Genomic DNA, 11,567 nt, shown 5'->3' with positions numbered 1-11,567 from the left:
CACACACACACACACACACACTCCCCCTGCATCCCTTGATAATTAAGAGCCTAATGGATCTTGTGTACAGCGGTGGTCACATTTTGGCTGGCATTTGCATAGATGAATGACTTGTCCAGTCACTCTGTCTCTGCAGTGCACCGAGGCTCTATTGTCAAAACCAAAAGAGCTGAGCGTCTCCACAGACCCGCGGGCAACAAATCACGAGTCCAGCTCTCATTAGCAGACATCCATTGTGGGTGATAAGAGGAGATAATTACCTTTGACTAAAGAGCTCTTGCTCCTTTTCTCCCAATGGCAACAATGCCTGGCCTATCATAGAGACTGTGGACCACTTTAGAGATAAAAATAGACCCAGTGTGACTAAATCGCTTTGATAGGGGACAAGTCTTTGCCTCGCAAGGTGCTTTGATTGTAATGCTTAATAGTTCTTGAATATGTTGAATAATCAGCTTCACCTTGGCATCAATGCATTATATCTACTGATTGGACATGTTTCTGCAAAAATGGATTAACTCTCGCAGCATGGTGTGATTCTTAGCAATCCCTGGCTTGTAACAGTTTTCTATCACTTTGTCTTGATTGATCTCTGTCCAAAACTGACCCACACAGCTTAAACAGTAACACAGAAGCACATCAGAGAAAAGGATGCACCACCCCATCACCCCACTCGACACACACGCACACACACACACACACACACACACACACACACACACACACACACACAGGAAATATATAAACAGTACCAAGCCAGATTTAGAGTTAACAAGATAGGATGATGTGAATAGGGGGCTAGTGGGCATGGTCGGTGACTGACAGGCCGGGCCGCTGTCAGCTCCTCCAGGCAGGCATCAGCGAGCAGCAGTCCTGCTACTGTCAGAGCTCTGTTCTGGTCCACTGTGCCACACATACATATGCACATGGCCGAGCACACACAAATGCAAATGGGGGATGGACACACACATAAGCGCATTACAGTACATGTGTACGCACACACACAAAAACACACACTCTCTTTCTTTCTGTGTCTCACACACACACGCACACACACACACACACACACACACACACACACACACACACACACACACACACACACACATTCTGTCCCTCTGCTATGCCCCAGCTGTCAAAAGCCAGTTAAATAACGAGTCTGCTGCTCTCCTTCTTTTTTGCATAGAGGCTGAGAAGCTGGTTATTGCTTGTATAGAGCAGTATACAGTATGTGTGCTTTTCTCCCAGCTGCTGCACGGTCAACCCACATGGGGAAATGTCTCATGAGGCTCTGAGAATATCCGGGCAAGCCTGCCCATCCTTGTTTAGATTGAGGCAGTGATAGGCAGCCTTGCACTGTAGCTAACCTCCTATTTTAACACATTTCCAAGAGGAAAAAACACCAGTTATATAGCAATGCATCATATGGTATTGTCCTAGTTTATGCACTGTGAGACTGAGCCAACAGTGAGGAGTTGTAGAATCTTGTGATTTATAAATGGATCTTCATATGTTTTAGTGCAGCATAATTTACTTCAGACAGGTCTGTGGTCAGTGCCATTATAAACATGACATCCAGGTGGCAGGACATTTATTATTCACATGCATTTAAATATAACTGACAGGCTAACATGTTTTATGCATTTTGGCATGTCAGCAGTGCAAACCCTGCATGGGCAGTTAAAGTGTGAAGTACCTGGAGCTAAGAGGGCTGCAGAAGATTGACAACAAGGTAGAGTTGGCACACAGGCTGCAGAGCAGTACTGTTGTCCTCAGGTAAAGATTTACTTTGTTGTTAATCAGTCAGTATGGATGACAGGTTTGAGTGCACATATAAAAGCATAAGAGTGAATAATCAAACTATGTAAATGATATATGTTGTAGTTTTGCTTTGAAGATATGTCAAAGTCAAAAGTCAATAAGGACAATGGCTCTAATTTAAATGATCCTTTTAGCATTTATAAGCAGTACAAACAACTGATACAAAGTTTTCAACAAACTATAATGTAGTCTAAGTTCAAGTGTTTAGGAATGTGTATCTATATAGAGAAGATTGTACAGACATTTAAGTGTTTATTTATGTATCTGTCAACAATTATAAGCATCCTCAACTGATCTATAAACAGTCAACTGATGACTGATAACACAGTGTAACATAGCATCATATTTAAAGATACATGCTAACACACATGAAGTGTCAGAGTGTGTTATAAAGCTTCTAACTGCACATACACACGTACAAATCATTCACAGGTGTTTTTACACGTAAAACTCTTTATATAGTGTGTGTTTAAGACTCATGAAGAGTTTGATGGTTCATTTTTCACAATGGAAATATGAGTTTGAAAAAATCTTTTAGCTACATCTTGTGGCCTTTAATGAGAGTCAAGAAGTGTTTATGAATAAATAAATCATGAATAAATTTGATCATTAGAATGAATGTTTTGTCAATGAATATAATAAACAAATATATAAATAATTATAGTTATTATAGTTAGAATTAATATAATCAAAAATATAAAGATACATTTTAAATGACAGCCACTGTGTTGTGTTATACTGTAAATTATTTATTGTGTAATGTAAAATAAAATAAAAATAAAGTGCTACCACATTCATTATGTTTATTATATTTATTAATTATTATATTATTAATTAAGTATTTAAATACTTCTTCTTCACTGTTCATGACAACTTAACAAACTCCATCCACTGATGAAGATGTTGATGAAGGCCATGGGATGCAGCTGGAAGCACTCGTAGAAATCTAGCAAGTTAACCTTAAGTTAAAAAAAAAGGTTTGTCAAACAACCAAGTACCATTTCCAAGGTCAAGAATGAACCTTTAAGTTCGACATGTCTTCATTAGTTTTGAACACAGTTATAAACAGTTTTAAATCTGCCTTTGAATGACTTGTACGTGTATATAACTGTCATGATTATGTGTCATTCATTATTCATTATACACCAGTTATGGATGTGTCATAGCAATTATAATTCTGACAGTTATACAAATGTATTATATCTGCGTACAACTGCATTATAGTGTATTATAAACCATTTATCAAATTTCCATATACTGCTTATAAATGCGACATTGGGGGAGGGGGTTAAAGTCAAATGTTCCCAAGCTTTCATGAAAGTCCACTTGATTGATTTTACATTTCCGATTACATCTATTCATCATTTGAGTCGTCACAGAGGTCTGACCTCCAGTCAGCATCTTTGACATCTGACTGTGTTTCCAAATTCTGATAACGCCATTTCACAGTGCATTTTGAATATTTCCAACTGATTGCAAAACTTCTCTGGCTTTTCAGTGTTAATGACATGAATCTGCAAATATAATTACTGCTGCAAGAAAAACCAGCCAGAGATAGCGGAGAGAAGCTGTCATCTGCTATTGTTTTCCAATGCGTGTCCTCCAACTGAACTTCACCGACCGACAGTTTAATTGGTTTCAGGGAATCGGGTGTGAAGAGGAGTCATGACCTTGATCTTTCTCCCTGATAAATGATTTTTTTTTTTTTTTACCAACTATACATGCAAATATCCAGTGTGTGTGTGTATGTGTGTTAGGGAGTTGAGGGGGAGGTAAACAGATACAGATTGTCTCATTTTATTGTGTGTTTAGTGGCTGATTAGAGGCCTAATTAAATACAGTGTTAGTGAGTTCAGAGGCAAACAGAGGAGACACTGACCCTGCGACTTCTAATGCACCCTGGGGATCATCTGAACAAAGAGAGTAGATGCACACAGTCTGATAGAGAACATGAATTCAGAGACTTTGAACAAACAAGCATCATCAGACCTTTATCACCAGAACCTGTCCTTAATTCACTCTTCACCTTGCATGATAAATATTAATAGGTAGGCAGGGGGAAATTAAGCAAAACTAAACATTCGCTCATGATAATGTTGACTTCAGTTCAGACCTGCAGGGTAAAACACAGCAAACAATATATGAGCTTAAAAATGTCACAACCTTGCCATATAACCAAAACTAACTGTGCTCATGGTGCAAGCTACAATCTAAAAGTCATTGGATGTCTATTCATTTCTTCAAGAACTATGTAGATGGTAATTGAATAATTTCAGTAACTGAAATTTCTTCTGTCATCAACAGCTAATCACACTCATGTGTGAGTGGTTAATCTACAGCCAAGCTAGGTATTTTAACATATTGGAGTACTTGATTCATTAGTCATAAGATGAAAGTCATAGTCTGGAGTCTTCTCTTGTTATTGTGAAGATTGTAATTTTGCAAGTTCTGCCTGGCAATTGCAAAATGGACAATCCAAAAATCACTTGGAGGATGTGCTCTCATGATACTGTAACTCTGATGTGATTTTATTGCTTTTTTCAGTGTGACTGTGTGACTTACCTTTGCTATTAGCTCATTAGAAAGCTCAAAACTCACGACTCATTATAGATGACTTATTAACATATATGGTATAACTGTTGACTTGATGTTTATTTCTCTTCAGTAGTGACTTTCTAGTGAGCCAACAGATGATTTTTTATGAATGACTTCACTATTAATGACTCAAAAAGTCCAAGACACAACCTGGTAACCCAAAAGTTGTCAGTTAGAAATAATGCAGGGAAGAATAGTACAAGTACAAACAGCCACAGTGATGATGATGTTTGATGAAGAGCTGCAGACAACCAGCACACCTCCAACAGGTAAACTACTTCTTTTACTTTGCAGTGCTGTGTAATGGAAAAAATGCCATAATGTTAGCAGAGCGAAGCAGTGAACTCGTGCTCTGTGTGAGGAGAAGATGACCATATAAAGAAATCTTTCACGAGCTGATGTCGGCTCAGGCTGAAAGTAGAAAAAACTGTTGGAAACCGAGCGTTCAGAGCAGTTTGAAGCTGGTGCTTTTGGCTCACAGGGATTACTTCTCCCACATTGTAAAATTATATAGATGATTGAAAATAAGGAAAAGCATGATAGGTCCCCTTAACAGGTCCAGTAACAAAACCATTAGTTACACCTGCTAAATCCTTTTCAAGGGGTTACTTATCACAAAGTGGTACCATTACATTTAAATGCTACTAATTTGTTCTGCCAGTGAAGTTTTGCAGGAAACGTGATCCCTGCCTGCAGTGAAAAAACCTTTCTTTTAGGGAGCGAAGAACTATGTTCCAGTGCTGGGAGGTAGGCAGTCGGGTCAGATGGTCATGTACAAACCGCAAGTGTCTTGCATTTGGTTTGGGCAACAAAAGCACTTTGATTAAGGTTAGGGAATGATTGTGATTTTGGCTAAATGTAAATAAAGTATACACATCTCATATTTCAAGTCACTGCAGACTTTCTCAATAGTCTCAAAGACCACGATTTTCTCTAACCTTAACTAAGAGCTTTGAGTGCCTAAACATAATCATTAAATTTTTTATCATACTTCAATTACAATGAGAGATTATAGTATTTCAAGAACGGATACTGAAGGAAAGGAAAATAAATATGTTGTCAGATGACTTTGTGTTTCTTTCAGTGAGAACATTTTGTCACTTGGCAGATAGGGTAACTAAAAACCTCTCATTATGCTGATAAAAAATGTAATTGAGGCGGCATTATGTTTCTCTAAAAACACATTTGCTGTTGCAAATGAGCAGTATATGAACGTAATTACTAGGAGGTAGGGTTGACTCAGTTGTTTGCAGTAACAGGTGGAGAAGAAATAGAAAGCAGGTGTCACGTAAAAACTTCACAATGAAAATGTTCACTTTCAGAAAACTAAGCCCTGGATGACCCTGATGAAGGCCACAAGGCAAAACCCGTTGGTCTAACAATATAGTTGTTCCATATACTACAATTGTTGCAAGAGTTTTGACTTCTATAGACTTTTTTCCCTTCGCTGTGCACATTGGAAATATGTAAAGTACTCTGCTTCTACAGAAAAATAAGCCCTGACATCAGCTTGTTAGCATGCATTTTAGAGTTTATATTTGGTTTTGAAAAAGTTACCTATATAGAAAAGGAACAGCCTATTCTTCATGCCATCTCAAATAACTGAATGTTTTCTTTGCACAGGCTCGCCTCCTTTAATAATCTTTCAATGAATAAATCCTGAAAGTCACCAGTACAAGAGTCATGACATTTTCACTGTATACCTGTAATGATGAGTGAGTAAATACTAGGCAAACGATCAAGATCTAAATCAGATAAATGGAGACAAGAAAGCTCCTATAGAAGAGAGTTCTTGACCTGCAGTATTCAGTATCTGGCTCAGTCCATGGAGGTGTGAACTCCTCCACTGCTTCACAATCACAGCTGCTTGTCAGTCAAAGACAGACAAAGAGAAAACCTCTCTGATGCAGTAGTTGAGAAACTGGTGAGATGCATCAGGTCTGAGGCACCTTTTTCACCCTCTAACATCTCTGTAAGAGTAGGCACACTGCAGGATTATGACAGTCTCAACGGCCAAGCAGTACACCGCTGACACAGTCACGCACCCTCATGTAAAACTACAACCCTCACAACAAGTTGTGTTCCCTACAGTGTTGTAGGGTTGAAAAAGTTTCTCTGCTGCTTAAGAGGATAGACACCAGAAAGTAACAAACCCAGAACTGGCTGTGGTCTAAGTAATACAGAATATGATACAGCAATAGTGAGACAAAAACTTAACCATCTAGTATTGTAGAAGCATTACAGTCATATTGAATATACATCAAGATAACATGACACCTTTGCAAATATAAATACATGTAGAAATAGGATACATTTTGACAGAATGTACTAACAATAGGACAAATCAGAATAATGTAAACATTCAGTGAACAATGTCATTATTAAAGACGTTTAAATATTTAAAAATATGTGAGAAAATGTGAAAAAAGTACACAGTATTGACTTATGAGATCGTGCAAAGCATCAAATACAAGAGCCCAGCATACCCTACTGTATGTATGATTGTACATACAGACATGTTCATTTTACAGAAGCAGATCACATACTGTATGTACAGAATGTGATATGGATGTTGTGAACAGTACACAGGAGCAGTGAAAATGCAAAGCATATTTACACTGTTGTGTGTTGTCAGTGTCATTATCAGTAATCTAAGTCAAGGGAGGAAATTGTTTAAAATGAGCCAAAATTTCACTGCAGTGGTCAAACCTTTGATTTCCATTTAGCTTGTGTTCCTCCTGAGGCCTGTGAAGGCTATTTCACATGCAAGCCCCCTCTCTGCTACTGCCCCCCAACCCCCCTTTTTATTCCCCAACCCTCTCATCCCCTCTCCACCCCATTGGCGCCAACAATACCCCTCTCACCGCACCGCCCCACTCTCAACAGGCTTCTGTGGAATTTATTCAAATATTTTGACATTTCGACTCCCCTCACTTCCCGAGCAGAAATGATTTGTGACAGCTGGAGATGGGCTCGGTCGGAGGAGCTTCCTCCAACACCCGGCCTTCTTTTTTTCCCCCGTCCTTCTTTGTAGAAAGGCCGATTTTTCTCTTTCGACTCCTGTCTTTTTTTCCTATTCCTTTATTCTCCGTTGCTCCTCCTGTCAGCTGGTGCAGGCCTTGAAAGCTCCTCTCCTCGTTTTTTTCATGCGACTCCACAGTGTGATAGACAAACTGGGTGATATTCCTCTATTTGTTGACATTTTGTGTTTGCTGTCTTTTTTGTGCCTTTTGCTCAGTGCCCACCTACTGTTTGATCCTGTGCTGACACCATGTATTGGCAGCACAGAGGGTAATCCTCCAATGTAACAGCTTTCATCTGACTCCTTTGAGGCTACGGTGCAACAAAATGGTTCATTTTTTTGTTTTTAGAGGACGAGAATATTTATTAGATGATCACTATTAGATGATCACCTGCAGGGTGCTGCACATACAGGACAGGGAGCAAAATCTGAACTTACCATCAGTTTGAAGGTGCCTTATTTTCCTACATGCATTTCAATAGGCGATAAACTGATAGAGCATCAAAATGAGGAAGTGGTGCATCAGGCGATGCTGCCTGTGACAGCAGTGTGTGGACTAGAGCGCAGTGTACTGACAACAAAGACTCCATTTGAATAATGCTGCTCATTAGTTGGGGGACAGGGCCTTTTTCTGTTGGCGCCTGTCCCTGGTCACTTTGCACCGCTGCGATAGACAAACACACACACTCAACACCAAGGTTGTCATCCATCACCGCGCTGAGAGAAAGGTACGAGCTGCCCAAGACAAATGCGTCTTTCTGTTTTTTATTTCCTCCGCAATGATTAGACATTTTCTCTTGTGGAGTTTCACAGCATCCACACAAAGAGAATAAAGTGATGCCAGCTCTCTCGTACTGTACATGGTGCCAACTGAAGAGAGCTATTGAAGACAGATCTGAAAATCTAGACAAGACCTGAGCTGCTGGAAAGCACAATATTAACTCCAGTATCAGCACACCAGACAATAATGAACCGACTCACCAGACACAAAAGTACTCGTCATCGGTGCAATTTGGCATCCAAACAGGATGTTCCTAGAGAGATACTAGACGCTCATGTACAGTATCTTAATAATATGTCTGTTGGGCTTTCTTTATTTTGTTAAAGGAATAATTTGACATTTTGAGAAATACACTTACTTCCTTTCTTAATGAGAGTTAGATAAGAAGATTGACACCACTCTCATGTCATAGGTACAGTCAGAAGCTGCTCAGTTTAGAACAAAGACTGCTACCCTGGCTCTGTCTGAATATAACAAAAAATCCCTACCAGGACCTCCAAAGCTCACTAATTAATACGTTATATCTTGTTTGTGTAATCTGTAAAAAAACATAACAGAAGTGTGGTTTTTTGGATTATGTGCCTGTATTGGCTTTGTGCAGTATTTTCCTGTAGTTTTGTTGTCACTGGGAGGTTGTCAGGCAACCAGTGGAGACTCCAGGAAATTATTGCACCTGGCCAAGAAATAGTTCCAGCACAAAACCCTCCATGAAACCACAACTTGTGATTCTTGTATGGATTAGACGCATGAGATATGAGTCATGTTAACTAGTGAGCTAGCTGTTTCCCGCTGTTTCTGGTCTTTATGCTAAGCTAAGCTAACTGGCTGCTGGGCTTGCGTATTTCTTAAAATATCAAATGTCTATTCTATTTTAAACATTGAATCATTGGGAATGTAAAGGTATATGAGCACTATAAGCAGCAACTCATAGTGTCAGGTGAATCCATCTGTAAGAATGTATATGAGCAGATCTCTAAAAGAATTTAATTAGTGAAGGGATAATCCTTTATGCAAATGAAAATCGTGAAAAATAATTTGATTTTAAAAAGAATACAGGAATACACTGTGATTGTTTGAACAGACCTGAGGAAAATCCAGCTGTAGCTCTATAAAAGGAGAGAATCAGTCATTTGCCAAGGACAGCCGGAGCTAATAAGTGTGTAACATGATAGAAAAGAAAATTAGTTCATAGCTGTCATCTTCTTGATGAAGAGGCAATCAAAATCAAAGTGAATCATTCCGTGAGGAGGATTGTGTTTTGGAATTCAAACGGGCAATGCTTCAATATGACAAATCAGCCGGTGTGGTGCATGTTGATTGATTCCATCCATGAAAACCTAATAGATTTAGCCCTCTGTGAATTTGGCTCTCATTAACCTCGCAGCGTTTTCATATGAGAATGTATTGGAGCCATTTTATCCACCACTCAAAGGCAATTCACTGGGTGATAAATCCTTTGGCTTATCTGGCTGCAGGTGACAGCACAGCAGAGCACCGAGGCTGACTGGGGCACAAACACACACACGCACGCACGCACACACACACACACACACACACACACACACACACACACACACACACACACTCACATACACACACATGCACACACACACATACACACGAAAATGCTTGCACACATACATATTCACATTCCACATAAACACGTACACATATATGCTGTGTAGAGAAACACACACACTTTCTTGAAGGGGTCGCCATGGTGACCCATGAGCGGAAAAACCTTGTGATCCAACTGGAACCGAAGACATGCTCCTCGACCTGAGCGATCAGCCGCAACAGAAAAATCTTCCTCTCAGCTCTCCGAAAAGAAGAGGAAGAAGAAGAAGGAAGAGAAAAAAAAACAGAATTCAATTACACAGTCGAAACCCACTCCTTGCCCTCCGGGAGTGATATCAGCACCATTTAAAAGTCTGATTACTCACAAAACCAATAACATTTTGACTCCTTGGTAATGGACCAGTAGATTAGAAAATTTAGATTACATTTAGCTGCCTGTAGATTCTCATTAAAACGCCACCAACTAGTTAGAAACAATAGGTAATTAAGAGTGTAATGAAGCGCAGTAGCGTTAGCGCACGTCGGCTGTATGCTACTCTTGTGGGACCCAGCCTTACTTTGCACTTATCCTGCAGCAAAGCCATACCAGCGTCTCATTTGGGCAATACGACATATTTAATTAGATTAATGAATTTCGGTGGTGTCTCCGTGGGGTTGGTTGTGCTCCTTGCGGTGACAGTATAACAACAGATTATATATTAGGGGAGGCCTGCAAGCTGCAGGCAGGCCGGTGTAGGTTGGTCCCTCGACAGAGGCACGACGTGTGACAGTTTGGGTGGAACCTGTGTCAGGTTTACTCCTGCTAAATTGTCAAATGCAAATAATCATAAGCAAAGGTGCTGCACGAATAAACACAAACTCTTATCCAAAACTCCAGATTTGATTTAGCAAAGTGAGGCCTGTTATTGAATTAAACATGATTGATTGTAACACAGGGAGAACACAAACAGAGGCAGGGGAGACCCGGGTGATAAATGGGTTAGTGCCCGTGTTTGGCTTTAAGCTAGTCTCTGTGGCTTTAGCTGGCCACAAGTAAATGCTTCCACACAAAGTAAAGACTAAAGGGAATAAAGCAGGCATGGGTCTCTGAGCCTGACATAAACTGGTCTTCAGCTGCCTGCAACTGTCATATCAACACTGCCTCATTAAATTTAGTGAAATGAGGATGATTACTGAAACAGAGATACTACATGAATAATATGAAGGTTCCACTTGAAACTCAAACAATTCCAAGTTTAGTACATGAACATGAAATATTGATACATTTCACACAGGAACAGCTCTAATCCAGTACACTGGATAAGAACAATGTTGGGTTTCAAGCCAGATATGACTTGTTAGGTCAGACAACTGACACAATTTTCAGTAAGGATGAACATTAGAAAAGTTAATCCCATGGTAAAGGTTAAACTGTATGCACCTCTCCTCCACCCAGACATGTTTTTGCTTTCCTCAGCATTTCAGTGTCACATGGCCGCCTGTTTGCAGAAAGTCTACTCAGTACCTTCATGTGGTGGAGACAGACAGTAATTGTCTCTCAGTTTTCACAGGTGGAGTATAAGACAGCTCATTTAAAAAAAAATACTGGTGACCTGGTTTATGCTCTCTGCCTAAAGCTGTAAATTATGTTTCATTTTACCCTTATTGTTATAAATAGCTTTCAATTTACTTTTAGCTTTAGCTTTAGCATCAAGTTTCCAATTTAGTTTCATTTACACATGACTTAGGCTATAGATTTATCTTTAGCTGTAAGTTAGGTTTTAAGTTTAGAAT

This window comes from Thunnus thynnus, chromosome 10 (genome assembly GCF_963924715.1).
Source record: "Thunnus thynnus chromosome 10, fThuThy2.1, whole genome shotgun sequence".
Taxonomy (NCBI): domain Eukaryota; kingdom Metazoa; phylum Chordata; class Actinopteri; order Scombriformes; family Scombridae; genus Thunnus; species Thunnus thynnus.
Note: the sequence above shows the minus strand (reverse complement) of the source record.